The following is a 23,008-nucleotide window of genomic DNA, read 5'->3' on the forward strand; positions in this document are numbered from 1 at the left end:
GAGAGTGAGAAGAGGAAAGCACGTCAGCTCTTTCCTTAGACAGCTAGCTTTATTCAATGTGCCCAAAACACTTAACACTGGATTGTTCCAGGTAATATTGTGATCACTTGGCAACACAACAGGACAGACCCAGAGCACAGTGATCGTGTGAAATTCTGGGATGTTTGCTAGGGAAGTTTAAAGCAAAGAATGAGAGGAATGGGTCAAATGGCCAGAGTAGGCAACAATTTTTGATAATCAAACATGATGCCTGGTTTTATAGACATGTGCCTGTAGGGGATGTAAACATGTTTTTTGTGACACTTCTGGTTTTCATATCTTGTACCAGTGCTATAAGCCAGGTCATAAGACAGAAATGCAATGCCAAATTCCCATATTAAAAAGCAAAGAAAAATGACCCAAGTTGAGTTCATTAGCAGTTTATTTCCTCTCTATAACAGCAGCAACCTTAATTCTAGACCTCCTGAGATGGCCCTGTAGTTGAGAGAACATCATACAAGACCCAAGTTCCCTCCCCAGGATTAGGCAGCCATAATCTCTTGCAGCTCCAACTACAGGGGATCTGCTGCCTTCTTCTGACCTCCATGGGCACTGCATCCTTACACAATTCACACAGAGATACACAATTTATTTAAAGATGAGGTAACTAAATTTTAAATGCTGCATACCAATGTTTCCATATACATGGATAAAAATTTTTAAAGAAGACAGCTGGTAAACTCAAGGAGTGATGCTTTGTTGCTCAATGCTGTGAGAAGCTCTAAGACATGCAAAAGCATGCACCCCTCCGATTTCAATCACTGCCATGGATATCATTATTGATTTTATTACTCTGTTCACTGCACAGCACTGCAAAGTTTTGTTTTGTTTTGTTTTTTAACTTAAAGCTATATTCTCCCATAAAAAAATCTAACATGTATTTGGCGGGATAGCATTCACTGCTTTTTCTCAGTTATACTTAAGCATGGCAAAGGTAGAAAGCCAGCTGAAAAGGGAAACAAGTGGACTCCAGTAAAGACACCAGGGGACAGAAGGCTCAGCGGTAAGACAATTTGAGGATGATAGATAATCATGGTTGTCAATTTGACAACATCTAGAATTGACTTAGGATACAAATGGCTGGGTACACCGGTGAAGGGTGTTTTCCTAATTAAATCATTTGACATTGGAAGACCCACTTCTAGTCCACATCTTTGATGTGGCAAGACACACCTTGAGTCCTGATCTTCTAAAGTGGCAAGATCTACCTTCATTCTTAGCCACACTTTCTGATAGCAGCCTATATAAAAAACAGAGTAGAAGGACTCTCTCTCCTCTCCTCTCTCTCTCTCTCTCTCTCTCTCTCTCTCTCTCTCTCTCTCTCTCTCTCTCCCTCTCTCCCTCTCTCTCCCTCCCTCCTGCTCTCATTCTTGCTAGCAGGTCCATTCCTTCACTGACAGTAGAGCCAACCTCTCCTTCAGGATTCGCGCATAGACTGAAGACCAGCTCATATATACAACCTCCTGGAATGAACAACTACTGGATTCTTGGACTTTCATTTGGTAGACAGCCATTGTTGACTAGCTGGACCACAGCCTGTAAGCCATTCTAATAAATCCCATTTATACACACACAGACACACATACGTTTATAATTAAATCTTAAATATAATTATTAATTCTATACAGTACTGCTGTGGACATAGATATAGAGATAAAAGGTATCATTTTATTAAGTCTGTTCCTCTAGAGAATCTTAAAAATATAACAGATTTATGGCAGTTCTTTGTGCTTTGTTGCATTTGAAAATCTTTAATCACAAACTTATTTTAGTTTTTTCATAAACAAAAAAATGACATTAAGTTTATTTTCAAGATAGTTTACATTTAGGTTGAATTTGCACCATGTAAAATCAATAATCTAGAATTTTCTCTGAATTTTCAGAAAACACTTATGTCCACACATATATCCAATATTTTTTTACAAAGAAAACTTTTTGTTTAGAAACTCAACTCATTTTTAAAAGACTGCCAAGAGAGCATTAATAATTCAGCAAGTTTTAGTGTACTCTTGATCAAAGTCAATAAAATCTTAAGCAGTATATTGTTGAACTCAAGCTAAATCTAACCAAGCTTATACCTAATTTTATTCAGCACATAACAATTATTCAATAACATACTAAAAGCTTAACTGTTGGATTTTGCAAGTGTTAGGAATAACAGCAAGGGAATAACATGAAATTACTATTTTTAATGTTCTATATTCTTAAACTGCAATACTTAGGATCAGAATTTATCATGAGTTTTACCTAGGAAACTTTATTCATCTATTTTCTTACCACCTATAGCTTTAAGATTAAATTGAAATATACTGTTTGTACAAAAGTTGTAAACGTGTATGCACCTGCACTTGCACACACACACACACACACACACACACACACACACACACACACACACACACACAGTTCTAATCACCATTATAATTTTCCTCATCCAAATTATATTTTATTTTTGAAATTTTAAAAATTTAAAATATATCATTTCTGCTTTCCCTCACTCCCTCTTAAATTCATAGCCTCTTTTTAATTATTATTGATGCACAACCATGTGTGTGTGTACCCTGCTAAGTCTGTTTAGTGTTAACTTGTATGTATGTGATTTCAGGGCTGACCACTTATTTTTTGATAACCAATTAGGGAACACCAAGAAAGATTAATTCTCCTCTTTGCTGTTCTTATTTTCCTGTAGCTGCTTGTCTAGGGCTTGGGGCACAATGAGATTTCCACCTTCCACGTTATCATGTCCATTGGTAGTCGGGTTCAGATCTTATTTCAGCAGCCACAGTGTTGGATTAACATAGATGTAACCTCCCTGTCATCTTTAGGAGATACAATCTCACAGCAGACTACAGATTCCATGGACTCTTACACTGCTTCTGCCTCCTCTACAGTGATGCTCCTGAGCCTTAGGTGTAGGGTTTGTGATGTACTTGTCTCTGTTGGGGTCCAACACCCCACAACCAGCTACTCTCTTCACTTTGACCAACTGAGGCTTTTTGTTATGATCTCTGCTTGCTTTAGAAAGGAGGTTCTTTGATGACTAGTGAGAGCTATACCTATCTGGGGATATAAATATGAGTATTTAGAATACAGTTAGAAATAACATTGGTTTAGTATAGTGGCAGTAGTAAGCTTTCCTCTTAGAGCTATGATATCACTAACTAAGTATAGTTGTGAATAAATTAATAAAATTAAAATAAAAAAAATTTTAAAATGAAAAAAAACTGTATCTGAATGTCTACACACACTTTTTTTTATTTTTGCTGTAACAAAACTCTATGACCAAAGCAGTTTATTTTAAAAAGTATTTAATTGTCTTATAGTTTCAGAGAGTTGTCATCCCTGATGGCAGAGCAAATGCATGGGAGCAATTGCTGAGAGCTCATATCCCAATCCACAAGGAAGAGGGAGGGAGGGAGGGAGGAAGAGAGGGAAGGAGGGAGAGAGAGAGAGAGAGAGAGAGAAAATGTTGTAGGTCTTTTAAAACCTCAAAGCCCACCTCCAGTGAATACCTCTTCCAACAAAGCCACGTGTCTTAATCCATAGTTTTACCAATTATGGACCAAGCATTAAAACATATCATCCTATGAAAACCATACACATCCAAACCACCACATGCTTGCATGTACTTTCAGGTAAATATAAAATCATAGGATGCCCTGTGGCTTTTTCAAACTTCTTTAGTTATTTACCGCTCTTACATACCTCTTCTTCTGTATTGTCCTTCCTCCCTTTTCCTCAACTAAGCGAACCCCCATTTACTACATATTCTCTTTCATATCACTTGTATCCCTTTGTTGCCCTTCCCCTCAAAAATACCTTTTTAACAGATAAGACAATATTCTAATTCTATTCCATAGCAATTAAATTTTGTGTGTGGAAGTCTATATGTTACCTTCAACTTGTTCTATGTGAGTCATTTATTGTGTTCTGTTAATGAATTCATTTTCTTATGTCCACCATATCTTTCATCTTCTTCAAAGTAGTAAAGTCTTGAGGCAGAAATTCTTATGAGTCTTCTAAACTGCTAGCAATCTTCTTTAGAAAATACGTGATTCTTTAATGTCCCCATAGCTGAAGAATTGACAGCAACACCTGCTCAGCTCATAGCAGCTCTTCTTCACTTCTTCTCCAGTTCCACCCTGACATTTACACCAGGAAATGTTCTTGTTCCAAAATTAAATTGCAAAGAAGTAGCATTCAAGAAGCACGACAGCGGCTGACATGATATAATGCTTTGTCTTCTTCACTCTCTACTACTCATTGTCCTTTTTAAATTATGACAAAAGGCAACTTTTGAAGAAACTATTTCTAGAGCCCTTGAGGTAGATACTTCTTTTAAAAATACACCTAAAAGTATTAACTCTCGTCATTGTAAAAATGCAGATGTCAACCCTTGAAGGTGTGTTTTTAAGTTCATGTTAGGCTGTGAGAAACCAACATGCAGGTTTTTAGGAATCAATTTCAAAGAATAGCAGGAAAGGCTATGATGTCACTGTTCTCTCAATATTTACAGACAACATGAAAGGAAATGTCTGAGATAGTTTTTCTCCATACATACTCCTTCTAAGGAATGCAATGAATTTTGTTGAGAACCATAAATGTAAAATAATGAATATATATTTAGACTTCAGATATCTCAGGAGATTCTAAAAATCCACCAGAAAAACAAATATTGTATTGTCCACACAAATTCCAAATTCCAAACTCATTACTAACCTCAGCTTCCTGGAGTTACAAAACCACTCTGAAATTCAGATAACTTGTGCTTTGATATTAACCTCATTCTCCTTTATCAATATTGCTTTGGTAAATACATAACAGAAATTATTCCTTACATTCCTAAAAATCTTCAAATATCTTAAACAAAACTGTTAAAATCATATATGTACACATGTATATATGACTATATATATATTCATTCTAACCACAAAGCACAAAATTGTCAAGTGGTAGATATTACAAACATTCAACCATTGGTTAATAATACAAACATCATCACCATTATCAAATTAAATTATTTCATAGTAACTTTCTTTTCATACAGATTTTGCAGATATGGACAAAAAAGTGTAATGGTGACACAGTGTCACCTAGTGGAGGTGAGGTTAAGTGCTCAGGGCAGGTCAAAGTGATCATCCTTTGATAAGTTTGAGAGAAAAAAAGTAAAAAATGGTGCTTTCTAAAAGAAAAGCATTTTAAAGTGGTCATACATTTTATTATTAACTGGTTTGGTTTATTTGATATCTTATTGAAAATGCTGTTGTTGATTACTCAGAACAAACAAAATTTAGAAACAAAAATGACATAAAGTAATCATAGAGGTCAAGAAAGAAAGAGAGGGAGGGATGAAGGGAGAAAAGAAAGAAACGAAGGAAGGAGGTTGAGAGAACAGAAAAAAGAACAGAGAAAGAAAGAGAAGGAGAAAGAAAGGAAAAGGAAAGAAGGGAGGGAGGAAGAAAGAAAGTTTAAAAAGGAAGAAAGAAAGGAGGAAGAAAAGGAAAGAGAAAGGAAGAAAAAAGAAAAGAAGGGAGGAAGAAAGAAAAGAAAGGAGTGATAAAGGAACTGATTGAAATTGGAGTAAAATGTGGAAAGTGAAAACCCCAGGCGTCTGGCCTAAAGAAAAAGCAGTTAACTGCTGTGTCAACTGCTTATAGAGCTGAAACGTGTCCTTTCCTCTGTACCTCACCTTTTTCTATAATGTCATTCATATTATCAATTTTATAACATGACAATGTTGAAAAGGTGTCGTTTTTCTCTTTAATTTATGTATTTACAGGTCTTGTGTTCTTAGTTAACCATAAGATGCTAAAGAAGAACTACCCCATGTTGTATTCTACACTACACTCAAAGTACTACATTCCTTGTACATACTCTATACATAGCTTGTTATTTGATCACCTCATCCTCCAAAGATAAGGCTTACATACACATGGTGACTAAGACAATTCTGATACATCAGAAGCTTTAGTTGAGTGATCTATGCCATGTTTGAAACAGGCAATAAGTCATGTGCAACTTTTTAAGAAAGTTATATGTACCAAAGTCATGCTTGAGATCAATGTACTGGTGTTATAGGGGTGGGGAATTACAAGAGAAGTCTCATGTTCTAATCTCATCTGCAGTTTTGAGTTCGGCAGTGCTCACAGCTATCCTGGTGTACATGCAGCCAGCAGGCCACAGGTTGGATGCACACATAACTATATTTCATTGAGTGTCTGGAAAATATGTCAAAACAACGTTTTGTGCTACATTTCCCCAATTATAAAACAATACTTGATCTGAGAATTACATGCCAAGGTTCCATCATATGAGAAACACAGTTTTACACAGGGTAGCTGCCCAAGCAGGAAATACACACAATAGCTATTAGTTAGAACAAAATACAAACTCAGCAAAAGGGGGCTGCAGAGACTGCTGGGTGCTTAAGAGCACTTGCTGATTTGCAGAGGACCTGGCTTCAGTTTCCAGTGCCCATATGGTGGGTCATTACTGCTTATCACCCTAGTTTCATGAGATCTGATCCTATTTTCTGTTCTCCTTAGACACCAAGGACACATGTGGTACACATACATATATGTAGGTAAAACAACCATACTCATAAAATAATTTTTTAAAAAAATCATCCAAGGACATCAAAGAATAGCCATGTTCAGATGATGCCTTCACTTTTAAAGATAAAATGATAAATGATCAAAGAAATCGATTGTAAAGCATTTCTTATGTAAATGGTAGTAGAGTAACAGAATTTCTTTTTTTTTACTTATGTGTATAAGCCTGCAAGAGTAGACATGTGTGTGCTTCTGTGTGCACCACATGTACGTAGAAGCTCAAGGAGGCCGGAAAATGGTGTGGGATCCCCTGGCACTGTCGTGACATGAGGGTGTATGCCGCTTTGTGCATGCTGAGTACTAAACCTGGGTCCTCTTCATGCTGAATTGCTGTGCCATCTCTCCAGCCCAGCAATAGTTTCTACTGAGGCAGAAATTCTGGTATACTGTTCTCATAAGACTTAGCTTCAAATTTTTAATTCTAAATCTAAAAAGTAAAGAGAACTAGGACAGAAAACAGTACAATTCAGATATACCCTACTAATAAAAATAATTGTGTATAATTTTGTTAATTTTTAGAATATTTAAAAATTAGAAAAGAAAAAACTCTTTGGTTAAGAACCACTAGAATCTCAAGTGTTTGGATGGAGAAAGAAAATACAAGTTTTTCTCTAAAAAAAAAAAAAGTATGCATGTTTACTATTGTTTTAAAAAATCAATATCCTTCCAAGGAAAGAAAAAAAAATCCGAGCTGCAGGTTGCAAAAGGAATTCTGGTCTGGTCTGGTCTGTCAGTCTTAGCCTGAAAAATTAACCTGGCAAAGTTCCTTCCCTTCCTCCATGGGAGCAGAAGCAAGTGTTTCCCAAGGTCAGCGCTGGCACATGTGCTGTTTCCTGACCTGCTTCCCATCAACAGAGGAGACCAAATGACTCAAGTGCACAAGAATTCCTCAGTGAAAAAAATTCCGTAGTACTGCCAGGTTACATAGCTCCCTCTGAAATGATGCTTTGGAATAAAACAAGGAAATGTGGGAGATACTTATTTTCACTCTCAAGGATAGAAAGAGGATGCTTTAGCCAAAGACACAAAGAGATACAATGTCAGCAAAGATGTCACAGGAACAGAATATAAATGTATGTTGAATTAAATAACAATTAGATACAATATGCTGCCAAATTTAGTATAGAAAACTAGCTTACATCATGCAGGTTTGAAAACATCTGTATCTCAGAAAACTATAGGGAAACAATGAACATAGTGTCAGGAAAGTGATGATTGTAGCTACAGAACAAATTATGGAAGAGAAGCCAAGAGAAGCCAATGAATAATGAAGTCATTATAAAGGTAGGAAAACAAACAAACAAACAAAACCAATGTGAGTTGGATTAAGTTCAGGATCTGCTAAAATAGCTCATTTGATAAAATAGAATAACAGCAAAAAAAAAAAAAAAGACACCAAGGAGAGGCCACCTGCAAGTGATGCACACTTAAACTTTAAAATGTTGCTATTTCCAGGAGAGAACAGTGTGTATTCTTAGCACAAAAGAATGTGGGTGTAAAACCTCTAGGACTAACACATGTGGGGAAACAGGAGGATATGGGTGAAAGATTATTACTTAAGACATACAGCTGTTCCACCAACAACAATGGAGTCAGTGTGCTGTCTCCATGAACTCAGAAGGCATACCAGTTAACTGAAGCCTTAGCTACAGACAAGAAAATATGTAAAGTCTCTTTGTAAATGATGGAATGAAGTCAGAACAGAGCAGGAAGAAAATCCTTTTATTCATTCAGTGATTATGTTTCAGAAATCCATCTAATCTATTAATGAAGATACGGTCAGATAGATATGCGTTAGGGTTTTCAACTGTTTTGCTCTAATGAAATATGTAATCAGATAAATAGGCAAATATATGAATGTGTTCATAATTACAAGTTATAAATAAAACAATAGATCAATTAAGCATTACACTGGAATTTCCAGACACAAAAAAATTTAACTGCACACTATATTTAAATAAGTGAAATCTAGAAATAGAGAACCCTTGCAAATATGACTATAACTGAAACTCCTCAAGCATGTACAGGTTTGACTTATTTAAAACTGTTGAATCAAAGAAAAAATCTTTATAAATAGATCACATAACAAATTAGATACAGCTGAAGAGAGAATTATTAAAACTAAAGAAGGAATTGAGGAAATTATATAAAACAAAAAACAGAGAAAGCAACAAGAGAAAAAAAATGGCAGTAAGGGATTCAGAATACATAAAGTATGTCTAGCATGCATTTCATCAGACATGTACAAAGGAAGAACAGATATAACAGGAAGTGATTTTTAAAGGTTTATTGATGGAATTATTCAGCAATTTTAAATTAGCTGGTCAGAACACACCAAAAGATCACCAATTGTGCTGAGAGCCATTTTTGTCACTTCAACAATAGTGGCAAGGATAAAATGATAACTTATTACAAGTGATAAAACAAAAGTCAAAACTAACCTTCTCCCCTAAAGCTGCCAAAAACCAGCTACAAATGCTACTTTTGAAAAATTAACAATAAAACACAATCTCTGTCAGATGAGCAAAATACATTTCTTACACTAAAGAGCCATCCAGGTACAAGAAAACAAATCTCAGAATAAAAGTCTAGGAGCTAAAAATATGTAGAAAATAAATACATAACTTTAAAGACATGAATCTAAAACACCAAGCATTTTCAAGGAAATATTTATAATAGCACCTAAATATAATTAAAAGTAAAAAAAATCACAATATTGGATAAAAAATATGTCACATAAAAAGTGGGAAATGAATAATCAAAGTGAATTAAAATGGAGGGAATGAAAAACTAATTAACATCCTAACTTTAAACATTCTCATAAATACGGGGAATAAATATCAAAATGTCTGAAAGCAGTATTAGAAACTTCTAAATTGGAAAAGAATAAAGGCTTCCCCTAATCGTAAACCTAACCCTAAGCCTAACTCTAACCCTAACCCGAGGTGGCTAAGGCCAGTAGCAGTGGTTTCAGTATTTTCTTCAAAACCACTAGATCAAATGAACCCCCATTTTCTGAATATAATATAATGACAGGAAAACCCCAAATGTCAAAATAACTTAGTTAAAGGAAAAAGAAAAATAGAGGCAGTAACCTTTAAAAGTTCTTATGTTCTGCCTCTTATAAAGTCTGGCTAAGGACAAGCTGAAAATACATGGACATCACCTGCATCACTGGGGAGTGGAGTACAGCAACACTTGATTTGACTGACAGCCTTCTCCCAGAGCACATAGAGAGGGGCAAGAAATCTTTTCAATTGCGTGATGAAGAAGACAATAAGCCAGAGCAGAAAATCTAGAATCCAGAGGTAAAAAGAGAGCCAAGCAACTGGAAAATGCCTAACTCCTTCCTCTAAGTTCACCTAAGACCACATATTTAAAGCCACTGGGGTTTTCTACTGTAACAGAAGAGGGCAGCATTGACTTAGGTAAACAAGGCAGGGCCAAGGGGAGGAGGAGGGTAATCACCTACAGTTGTCACACAAAAGAGAAAAGATGTGACTGACTCCATTAGCAAACCATCCTCCACCAAGATAAAGAGGAAGACTGTAGATGACACCTCAATCCCAAGAGCACTTTCACATGACCCCAGCTGCCAACACACACCGTGTTAGTGTCACACACTCCAATTAGAACATTAGAATGAGGGAAGGCTCCAAAATGGATTAGTAAGGACAGCAACTGAACCGGGGTGTTAAGCTGAAGGAGGCCAGGAATGAAATAACCCAATTTGGAAAATAGTATTATGATTCTGAACTCGATGAGAAGGACAAAAGTATTATACTGTGGTTATTAAGCTCTTTCCCCCAGAGGCACGGCTTAACAGTTCTGAAGTTACACTCCTGTGTATCCTAGATAGAAATGGTTTTTGAAAGTTCATTGGAGGAAAAAGCTACATTTAAGAAAGCAAGCCTAGAAAGAACCCTCAGATTGCTAGAGAGTTGGATGACACAGAGGATCCATTCTGTTTAGGTGGGTCAGATGACACAGAGGATCCATTCTGTTTAGGTGGGTCAGATGACACAGGGGATCCATTCTGTTTAGGTGGGTCAGATGACAGGGGATCCATTCTGTTTAGGTGGGTCAGATGACAGGGGATCCATTCTGTTTAGGTGGGTCAGATGACACAGAGGATCCATTCTGTTTAGGTGGGTCAGATGACACAGGGGATCCATTCTGTTTAGGTGGGTCAGATGACACAGGGGATCCATTCTGTTTAGGTGGGTCAGATGACAGGGGATCTATTCTGTTTAGGTGGGTCAGATGACACAGTGGATCCATTCTGTTTAGGTGGGTCAGATGACACAGTGGATCCATTCTGTTTAGATGGGACAGATGACACAGTGGATCCATTCTGTTTAGATGGGACAGATGACACAGTGGATCCATTCTGTTTAGATGGGTTTATACTAAAACAAACACCCACACAAAAGTGGACCCAGATGGATGTGTCCGTGCCTGCGGAGGTACACATAGTTTCCAATTTCTTCCCACGTAAGGGGACTGCAAACAATGGCACACCAGAATCAGGGAGCACCTTTTCACCCTGATTGTGGTTTCTAAATTCCGTTCTCTAAAGAAAAACACTGGAACCCCTCAAAAAGTTGTTGGCTCTATAGGTGAATGGGGAAAAGAAGAAAAGTGTCTGTTAGTACAGAAAGTAAGGAGGTACCCAACAGTGTGAAAAGGCAAGAGAAGGAAATGCGAGATGCTCCCAAGAACTGAATCTGGAATGATCGGAACAATAAAAACTTGAAACTTTAGAGCACAATACCCAAAAACAAAATACAAACTAACAACAAAAAATCCCAGTCACCTATAAGTCCGCTCAGAAAGCAGGAGAGAGGAAAGAATTGGAAGAGAACGGGGTGTATATGCAAACAGATGCCATGGAAGAGAGGTCTTCCTCATTTTAGAATCCCACTTAATACTGGAATGGAAACAGAATCCACCATTTGGTAAGCAACATTATATAAGTTTCCACTAATAATGTTTTAAGTTGATGATGATGAGATATGATAGATGTTGATTTACATTCAGAATTTTAGACGCACCAAATAGGAAAGATATTTTTTTCAGGGATGCCACATACAAATAGCCAAAACACTATGAAGGTAACATTTATATAATTCCTGATTGTCTCATGGTTCTTGCTGTCAGTTGTTTATTGTATATATGTGTAATAATATAAGTGTATATGTGAAAAAACAAAATATGTTAAATAAAAATATATTGAGAAAAAAGACTCCAAAATAAAGAATTATCAATGTATGTTACAGTTAGTGTGCGAAGAACGATTTTTAAAAATAGGATATTTTCGTAGTCTCAAGAAATATCCTATAAAATAATTGTATATTCTAAAGGACAAAATAAACTTTTAGTAGAGATGTATACTACCTTAATCTTCCAGGCCTAGGTTAACATTAGTAATAAGATCTTCACAATGAGGTAGAGAAACCATATTCCTGTGATATTCATCTGGCAAACGCATATTCTGAGTTTATCAAGAAAAGAGTACAGAGACTGCCCTTCTCTTGTCATGATAAAGTACTGATCAAAACCAACTTGGGAGAGGATAGGAGCAGTTTACTTTACACTTCCACCTCACAGTAGTGTCAAGGGACGCCAGAGGGAAGCGTGAACAGGAAGCTGAGAACTAAGGAGGAACGCTACTTCCTGGAAGCTGAGAATTATGGAAGAACGCTACTTCCTGGAAGCTGAGCACTATGGAGGAACACTACTTCCTGGAAGCTTAAAACTATGGAGGAACGCTACTTCCTGGAAGCTGAGAACTATGGAGGAACGCTACTTCCTGGACTGTCTTTTCTAGCCTGCTCAGCTACCTTTCCGATACAGCTCAGGCCCACTGGCCCAAGGGTGGCCATGCCCACCGTGGGCTGGGCCCTTTATTAATTAACAATCAAGAAACCCCCACAGATTTGCTCACAAGCAAATCTACTGGAGTTAATTCCTCAGCAGAGAATTCTTCTTCCAAGGCCCTTTCAGTTTATGTCGCAAGGAAAAAAGCTAAGCAGCATAGAAACCTAATTGGCAATGTTACACAAAATAATTATCTGACGTTGGTCAAAGTACAGACTGAGCTAGAAAGAGGTCTCAAGGGGCAAAGGTGCCTAGCTGTATAAATAAGAGCACTAGAAGTAGCCTAAGAGTCAGGCATGGACACATGCAATGTGTGAAAACTCCCAGGGCTGGTTGTGTGTAGGAAGGGGCCAGTAGGAGAGAGCTGAGAGGACCGTAGCTGAGGCCTGCTGTTTACCAGCCTAGCTCCAGGTTCAGTGAGATACCCTAACACAAGAGCAAACAGCAGAGAGCGATAAGACAGCGGACTGGACATTCTCCTGTGAACTCCATGCTCCCAGGACACAGACACAGACAGGGACACACACACACACACACACACCAATAGTGAATATACAAATAAATAAAAATTTCAACACATATGTTCCTGAGTACATACTACAGATTAAAGATTGATAAGGCAAAATACAAAATATGCTCCAGAAAAAAAAAAAAAGTACAGGAAGTGCTATTTTAAGTTACATGATGGAGTTAGATCAATAATACTTTCTTGGTTTACATAACGTGATAATATAAGATATTCTGGCTCATGTGTATATGCGAATTCCTTGTACTGTTCTTAAGTCCTTTTCATAAAGCTGAAATGTTTTCAAGGGAAAGGTTAAAAATTATAAAAATACTAAAAACTGAAAAACAATTTTGATTAAAGAGTAAAGATAGAAAATACAGGGCAAAAGCAAACAACCAGGTGAACAAAATAAATCCAAATATTTTTTCTAACTGCAACAAATATAAATGGACAAAGCTCATGGACAGATACACAAAACTTGCGAGGTGAGATTAAAAACTAAAAGCCACCATGAAACACAAGGGCAAAGGGCTGGACTTTACAGGACTAAAAGACACTCAAAAGCCAGGCTCTCACCAACAGAAATTTTGGCTCTCTATAGTCACCAGAGGATATAGCATATCACAGATGTGTGTGCACACATGATTATGTGTGTGCGCACATGTCTCCATGTGTATATGCGTGTGGGTGCATGGATGTGTGTGGGTGTCTGTAAAATAGTATCAAATATAATTGCAGCAGCATTAGAAAATTCGCTACATGGTCTAACTCATATTCAAAACTCCATAATCATCCTCCACTGTTTACCAAGCTCAGTTATGTTTTATGGTATTAATACAAACTAATAAGAGAACTAAATCCCCTGGGTCGATAATAAATCCTTAACCGGAGAGCTGAAATCCTCACGAGTTAAGGATTTGTAACTTCCAGAAAAAAAAGCTAAAGGTACATATGTTTTACCAAATGATAAGGGAATAAAAAGAAAAAGGAGACTGCAAAACAGATGTAGTGGACCTAAAGCAAATATTTAGTGAGTCAAAATGTCATTTTCTGTTACCGTCATATGGTCATGCATATACATTACAAAGGTAGGCAGGAAGTCTTGTCAATGTCAGAAACTGTCAGGCCACAAGGTGATAAGCCATAGGGGACAACAGAGACCAGAGCCCAGAAAATGGAGTAAAGGCAAAAGTAAAAATTTAAACCAAACATGCATTGATTTGACTGTCACGGTTGATGGGATTTGGCAGGCTCCCTGGCAGGATCTGTTTTATATTGAGAAATAATGAACGTCTGCTTTCTCTGCCGACATGTTTGCAGTGAGGTGTAGGACACAGGAAAGACTAAGCAACATTTAATTGTTGCTCCAACATTAGAATAAGCTGAAAAAGATCTGGGCAGAACACAGAGAGCCGCACATTAGAACTCTCTTGGGGCACCCTGGAAACCCTACAAAGGAAGTGCTAACATGTTTTCCATCCTCTCAGCCGAAAGCATAATTCTCCAGTTTCCTGGATATACTAATTTCATAAAGAATAATTTAAGTGTTATATAGAACACACACAATCAAAAGGAAAAGACGGGCTGCAAAATCTTTCTTCCTTTTAATTGTTTATTCATTCTGATTGGGATTGGAAGGCCTTTAAAAAACCAATAAATGCCTAACGGCTATGAATAATTAAAATCTAGCAAAGCAATAATAATTACAAGAAAGAAAGTGTCTGTCTTGATTATACACATTTCCGATGGGGGGAAAAAGTTGGGAGACTACCACATACTGAACAGTCAGCTATGAAAGCAAAACCAGACAGTAATACTTATAGGGATATATTGAAGACAGCAGGCATCTCAAGGTCAGCAGGAAGAATTTCTATAGTTACCTGCAACAGTCTTGTAGAGGCATTCCTTTTGTAACAAGATGAAAAGGTTATTGCCACATCTAAACAATTAAAAGAAAGTTTGCACTGGGATGTGCCCTGCTCAGGTTGTAATGTTTGACTAGCCAGTGAGTAAAAAATGTCATCACAGTGCTTTTCATGTTTTAATGATTCTTTGACAAGACAGGTTAACTCCTGGCAACACCCAGCCTACCTCAAGAAGATGATGAGCACCAAAGAACCTCCTTATGGACATGGCTTCAAATTTGGCAAACCAGCCACTGCGCAAAGTGTCCTTGTTTATGCCACAGATAGAATTCTGCCTAAAAATGGACAAGTTTGGATACAGGCTGAACCGAAGGCCAAACTCTGCCAAGACAGGGTAAGGAAGTCCTCAATAGTTCCTGCCTCACAAACATGTCTGTCAGATATATTAGGCCAGAAGGCTCAAGATGATGCTCCAACATTATAGAGAGTTTTGGGTGACTATTCAGGTAGCAGACTGTCTCTGTCATCTTCTCATTCGGAAAGCTACTAACCTGCACTCCCAGCAAACTCAGGTAATTAATTTTATTCCTTCTCAAGTCTCTGAATGGGTTGAGGACCAGATAGTTTAGTTTTACAAAGAAGCTTAGTTGTTTAGGGGTTAAGGTATTTTTGGGTCTAGATAGATGTTTTAAGGTGATAATGGCAAGATGTGATAGAGATTGATTTACATTCAGAATTTTAGACACACCAAGATAGGAAAGATATTTTTCTTCAAGGTTGTCAAATACAAATAGCCAAGACACTAGGAATATAACATATAATTGATTCCTGATTGTGTCATGGTTCTTCTTGTTGTAGGTAGTTTATTGTATATGTGTGTAGTAATATAAATGTATATGCCAATAAAGAAAATAAAATTATACCTTTTTTAAAAAGAGGCTGAGCAAGCCTCAGAGGTCTCTGCATCTGTCCCTCTCTCCTTCCCATTCTTGGGTTCCCTCAATGGACTGTGATTCAGAATAATAAATAAATGGACCTTGATTCAGAGTAAAAACAAAAAAATGTCATCACAGGTAAGAAACAAACTACTCAGAACAACCATGAAGGTTGTACCATTCCTCATTTTTAAAAATTAGTCTATGTTATTTGTAAAAATTACCTGGTTTCCTTATGGAATCTTCATGGCTGCACATGCTGTTCTTTGATCACGGTCACCTCCCATATTGCCTGTTTCACTCCTTTCCCCCTTGCCTTTTTTCTGCTCCATGGCAGTCTCCCTGCTTTCCTGACTTTCCTGTCCCTAGATTCCACACACAGCCAACAATGTGATCCTACAGTTTAGAGTCTGCTTGTTTTACCTAATGTCATGACCTCCAGTCACCTCCTTGTTCCTGCAAAGGGTATGATGTCATTCTTATTTATGGCTGAAAACATGCTGCTGTAAGTAGATACCGCACTGTGTTTACCTATTCACCCTGGCGATGGTATGGATACACTACTCATTTTAAATATAGATCCTTACAGTTTAAAGAAAGGATGAGGTAACTTGGCTAATTGTTATGGAAGAAAGGTGACAGCTTGCTCTGCATGCCCTCCATATAGAATCTCATATATAATAATTCTCAGTGACAATTTCTTGCCACATCCCTAGCATATATTACCTTTATGTCTTTAGTAAATGATATGATATATAGAATGAATAAAGTACAAGCATTTTATGTTTTTTATGTTAGCATGCAAAGTAATGGGTTTCATCTAGGCACCTGCATGCTTAAGCTTCTTTCTCATTGTCCCCACTCCAACCCCTGCTTTTGTTTTCATCCTCCCGTCTATCCCCTTCCCCTTCAGGATGATTCTCCTCTAAGTTAGTCCCCTCTTCTGTATTACTATATCAGCCTAACAAAGTATATATTTAAAGAAAGACATAAAACATTTGTTTAAAAGAATAATAGGAAATTTCTTGTTTTGGGCTAAGCACAAATGCAGCATATTATTTAACAGAGCAAAAGATAATGCAAAGAGATGAAAACATTACTATGGTAGCTTTTAATATGCAAATTAATAGAAAGATAAGGGACGAATACAATGGTTAAAGATGTACTTTAATATGATTGATATTTAAACACTCTAATAAATAACATTAAATATGCATTATTCTTCCCTTTAAAACAAAATAACGACTTGACATTTTCTTTAGTCTGGTATGTTGCTAATTACCAAGTTTCATGAAACAGAAGAAAAGTCCTCTAAAGTATGGAAGAGACACAGAAGGTCAAAGTTCAGAATGGCTAAAGGCAAGCTATGTGTGTGAGAGAGAACTTGTCTTTTTGACACAAAGCAAGGCTGAACTGCAGTAACTTAGAGTTCTGTCTGCTCTACAATGTTTATTTCCTTATCACGTAGATATGCAGTGGTGATGATACGCAGTGGGAATGGATTGCAAGCCAAGGTCTGTGGTGCTTAGGAGCACTAAGGAAGTGCTATACCACCTTAACCTTTATGACAATCCATGAATTTATATTTGAAAGCGTTTCAGAACTTGCAGTGGTTCAATTATCTTATTTATAACTCTTTAACATTTCAAAAAAATGGCTTGACAACTTGAGAGACATATATATAAAGGCCTTCTTTATACCAAAAATAATATAAAATAAGATTTTAATTTAATAGGCAATAAAAAACAAAATGTGAATTAAATTTTATTTAAGCAACAAGCACTTATCCTGTTTTTAAAACTGCTAATCACATCTTTTCTGGAGACACTCAGACATCTGAACTGACTTTTAAAATATAATCCTTTATTTTTATTGAAAGATGGAGAGAGCAAGCCACAAAAGAAGAATTCCTATTACAAAAACCTACAGTCATATAACACTTTAAAACTCTTTACGAGAATAAAGATAAATCTTGGGTTTTCATACTTAAATACAGTGAGTATTCTACTTTTTCAGCAATGAAGCAATACTAAACATCACCTTTGTCAGTTACTCTTGGTCCATCTACATAATTATGATGCATCTAAAAATAGCTCATTTCTTATATGTAACACAGTAGAATAATTTAGAACTTCATTAAATATAAGCCAATGTATGAACAAGAAGGTAATCTCCACCAATCTGAGGAGAATGTGAGAAGATAATAACTGAGACAGAGAAGCCTTAGAGGACTGCGTGAGCAGGAATAGGAATTAGAACACACTCCCTAAGAAATAATTTTAAACAGTGCTTTAAATTCCAAAATTGAAAGAAAACTCGTTTTTAGAATTTTATTAAATGGCTTTTATTTTATTTATTTATTAAATGGGATTGCCAAAAGCCAATTTTTTCTTGTTATGAATACTTCCTATTTAACAAATGGAGGCACAGGACGGTGCACAGCTCCCTCATTTAAACATTTAGAAATGTGTACTTTTGGAAGAGATTGTGAGCTGAGATGCACCATGGGAGTGAACATGTATATAGGCATCACAAATGCATAAACTGAGTATATGAGGTATACTACTGGATAAGGAAATGCTATATGGTGGAAAATTCCTGAGAAAAAAAAAAGAAGAGATGGAACAAAGATGAAAACAAATAAAAACCCATCCCAAACATGCCAAGAAGTAAGAAAAGTCAGTTTTGTATTTGTTTAATATCAAGGGAACAAAGAAACGAGTAGAAAAAGATTCTACACCACTCATAAGAGTAACTATTCATAGAACTCAGTAGTTAAAAAAAAAATGACATCATGAAATTTGCAGACAAATGAATGGAACTAGGGAAAATCATCCTGAGTGAGGTACTCCAGACCCAGAAAGACAAACAAGGTATTCACTCCTTTATAAGTGGATATTATCTGTTAAGTAAAGGACACATGCTACAATGCACAGACCCAGAGAGGCTAAGGAGCAAAAAGGGTTCAAGTGGGTATGCATGGATCTCTCTGGAAAGGTGAAATACCAGATTTTTCAGGTGAACTAGGGGTAGGTGGGGATGGGACAAAAGCGATCAGACATGGGGAAAGGCTCGCAGGAGAGAGTATGGGGAGAGGGATATTGGAGACGTGATATAGATAATGCGGTGGAAACTCCCTGGAATCTATGAGGGTGACTCCAGCAAAGACTCCTTGTAACAGGGGATATAGAGCCTGAATCATCCATCTTCTGTTACCAGGAAAGTCTTCCTGTGGTGGGATTAGGACACCAACCAAGCCATAAAACCTTAGACCTATAATTTGTACTGCCTGCCAGCTGTGCTAGAGGAAAGGTGGCACAGAACTTGTGAGTGTGGACAGCCAATGACTGGTCCAACTTGAGGCCCACACCAAGAGAGGGAGCCTGCCCATGTCTGATACTGGCCAGAGGGCCAGAAACCAGGTTGGATAGCTAGAAACCTAAGATAGAACCAAACATGACTGGCAAAAAAAAAAAAAAAAAGAGTCAGTGGAATGATTTCTAATGATATTCTGCTATACTCATAGATAGATTGGTGCATAGCTCACCTGTCATCAGAGAGGTTTCATCCAGCAACTGATGGCAGCAGATGCAGAGACCTATATCCAAACATTAGGTGGATCTTGAGGAAGCCCTCAGAGTAGGGGAAGGATTATAGGAGGCAGAGAGGGGACAAGGACACCAGGAGAATAGGTCCCACATAATCAACTAAGCAGGGCTCACAGGAGGCTCACAGAGACTGAAGTGACAATCAGAGACCCTGCATATATTTTATGGTTGATAGCTTGGTGTTCTTGTGGGACTCCTAACAGTGGGAGGAGTTGCCTCTGACTCTTTGTCTGTTCTTGGGACCCTTTCCAACTACTAGATTGCCTCGTCCAGCTTTGATATGAAGGTTTGTGCCCAGTCTTATTGTAACTTGGTATGCCATATTTGGTTGATATTCTTGGGAGGCAGCTGTCTTTTTTCCTAAAGGGAAAAGGAGGAGGAGTGAATCTGGGGTTGAGGGACTGGGAGGAGTGATAAAATGGGAAATGGTGGTCTGGATGTAACATATGAGAATGGAATAATTTTTTTAGGTCTATAAATGTGAGGCCAGTGAGATGGCTCAGTGGGTCAAGGTGTTTGTGACCTGAGTTATAACTTTAGGACCCACATGGTAGAAGAGTCAGACTCCTGAAAGTTGCCTGCTGTCTTATATACATGAACTACACACACACACACACACACACACACACACACACACACACACATACACACACGTAAGTGAAGTAAAACGTTCTTCAAAAAAGAAACTATCAATGTGGTTAAAGAAGCAATAAGAAGAGCTGTTTAATTAGATGCTGCTGTAGTTTGGCTCATGTGTTAAAGACTTGACTTCAAGCCTGTGGAGGGCATGGGAGGAAGGAAGCAGCTGATGGTGATTCTGAGACACCATTCTTTCTGTTTTCTTATTTGCATCGTGGGCTTCACGATGTAAAGAGATTTGATCTTCCAAGCTTCTCACTATGATCATAATCACAACAGTAACACACGATGAAGCAAACTCTACAAAATGGTTATTGTGAAGACTTGAGAGGTTTTAAAGTGTTAACATTTCCAAATTGAAGTAGACTAATCAAAACTAAGAATTACCAATTTAATTTCTAGTGATTTGATTTTATATTTACAGACCCTCAAAACAATAAATCACAAAATCTATAATGCTAAATCTTATGTGGCATTTTAATAAGTAATGTCATTAATAGTCAAATTTATTTTTGTTAGTCAATTACACTGTCAAATAGTATGTTAATTTTGGTCAAGATTTCATCAAAAATGATAATTCAGGAAATTTGGAGCTTGCCATGCTTGTCAACTCAAGCTGCAAATGTACTTTTAGTTTTCTTGGGTATCTCATAGGAAAAAATAGAGATTTATTTCAAAACTCCTAAAAACCATCAGTCTCCCAAATAGTATTGGTGACTGCAATTGTCGTTTTCTCTTCTTTTTCCAGTTGGACCAATTGCACTTTTGGAAGGAGTAGCTAGATTAGGTTTGAAGAGCACTTACATGAGAAGTTTAAACTTGTCTGACTTTTATGGGAGCAGTAAAGTCAAAAAACAAAGGGTTTCTAATGAAACAAGAAGCCACAAGACAGTGCAGTAACTTGGCAAGAAGGATGGATTGGAACCAGATTAGAAACCAAGGGAGCTTTGAGTGGTAGAGAGCCAGGAGAAGGGTATAAGTGAAGAAAGAGTTAATGCCTTTCTGAGATGTAGCCAGATAGAAAATTAGACCTTAGTAAAATTCTGTAATGAAAAAAATTAATAAAAGGCAAAAATGCTGTAATTAGAGAAAATTATGAAGTATAAAAGAAAACTTACTAGGATAGAGAACAAGGTTGACAGAAGAGAGGGAAGAAAACAGATGGAAAAGCCAGTGGTCCCGACAGGGTAGAATACTTTTACCTTAAACTGACTGTACAGTATAAAAATTGCTCCAGTCTTACTGCTATAAACAACAAACACTGCTATACTGCTTCAATTTAAATTTATTGAATTCAATTTAAATTTATTGAAAAACAAAGCAAAATCGTACAAGCATGATTCAAAACTACCACCAAACATTTAATTAGCATTACCAAACCCATTTGTTTAGGGAGAGTGACATGGCTCCTTTATGCCACCCAGATATTCCGCTTCTCCTTTCTCTCTTCAGGCTAACTAAATTATAGCCCATTTCAGCCCACTTAGGCCCCACCCAACAAGCCCCACTGCACAGTCCATTTAATATGCTGATCCTTTCCCCCAGGAGACTTCCTTCAACACCAAGTCTCTGTTTCTATGGAGAGGTTACTTTTCATTCCCTCAACTCAAGAAAAGTCTTTCTCCATAAGTCAAACACATTCATCTTAGGCTGTCACTGTCGCTCATTCCATTCTAATGTCCTGGTACCGTGATTCCCTCCTGGCCCGTTCCATGCAGTGATGCCAGCTCCATGTTATCTGTCTGTCTTGCACTATCCATTCCTAAGTGGAAGAATGGGTTTGCAAAGAGCATTTCTCAACTTCCCCACACAGAGCCCTGCCTTTATGGAACACGCTCTGTTCCTGCTATACACTACAGTGATCATAGCTCTTCGAAGGAGATAAGAGATGACATTCTCTAGCCTACTGCTTAAGTTAGATTTGGCTGAATAACACCTCCAAAGTACTGCTATGAATTTGATGTAAATGTCCTCCATAATTCAGATATTAAGTCCCAATTCCCAGTGTGATGATACTTGGATTGTAATAGCAGTGGTCAGTTCCTGGGTAAGGAGAGCGCAGTCATTCTTGGGACTAGTCCTCATTTAAAAGTGACACGGGAAAGAGCCTGTACTCTTCTACCAGATGAGGCCATGGCAAAAAAAAAAAAAAAAAAAAAAAAAAAAAAAGGCACATATAAGTCATGGTGTAGACCCTTAGCCAACAGAGAATCTGTCAATATTTTGATGCTGCACATCCCAGCCTTCCATAGTATGGGGAAGATGGGTCAGTGTACAAAGTGTAAACATGAGAAGTTAAGTTCAGATACCTAACACTCATGTAAAAAGCAGGGCATAGAAGCACACACCTGCAATTCCAGTACTGGGGAGGCTGAAAGAAGAAGATCCTAGGGGCTTTCTCGCCAGCCAATCTAGACAATGGATGAGCTACAGCTCATGTTTATGCTATATGAACATACCACACACACAAAATAAAAAAAGCATGAGGACTAAGTTTATAGGAAATATAAATCACCTTTCTATGATATTATTACAGCAGCATAAACAGAGAGAAAAATCAGTACCAAGACGAAGGCGATACTGTAACAGTTACCTAGAAATGTGGAAGAGGTTTAGAACTAGGTGAGGAGTAGGTGCTTTGAGACACATGCAGGAAAAAAATTCTGTGTTTTGAGTGGGGCTCAGAAATGCAAAATAAAAGGAAACCTGTTGTTACAAAGTCTCACTCTCCTTAAAGAATGCTGACACACTCCTGCACAGTTGATAGAGTTTGCAGATAGAAATAGAGCATATTGTTGGCAAGTGGAGGAAAAGCTGAACATTGTTATAAATTAGTAAAGAACTGGGCTGAACCCTTGGCTGTGTTTTAGCTCCTTGTAGAAAGCAGTATGCTCAGTGAGAAGAGTATTTAGCTGAAACAATT

General features: G+C 37.3%; 1 protein-coding gene across 3 annotated transcripts in view; it reads right to left on the reverse strand.

Moving 5' to 3' along the window:
• The window catches only part of CRPPA (CDP-L-ribitol pyrophosphorylase A), a 298,335-nt gene that overhangs the window by 52,039 nt on the left and 223,288 nt on the right, over positions 1-23,008 (reverse strand). The gene's annotated exons all lie outside the window — the stretch shown is intronic.

Source organism: Acomys minous, assembly GCF_964271855.1.
Source record: "Acomys minous genome assembly, chromosome: 8".
Classification (NCBI taxonomy): domain Eukaryota; kingdom Metazoa; phylum Chordata; class Mammalia; order Rodentia; family Muridae; genus Acomys; species Acomys minous.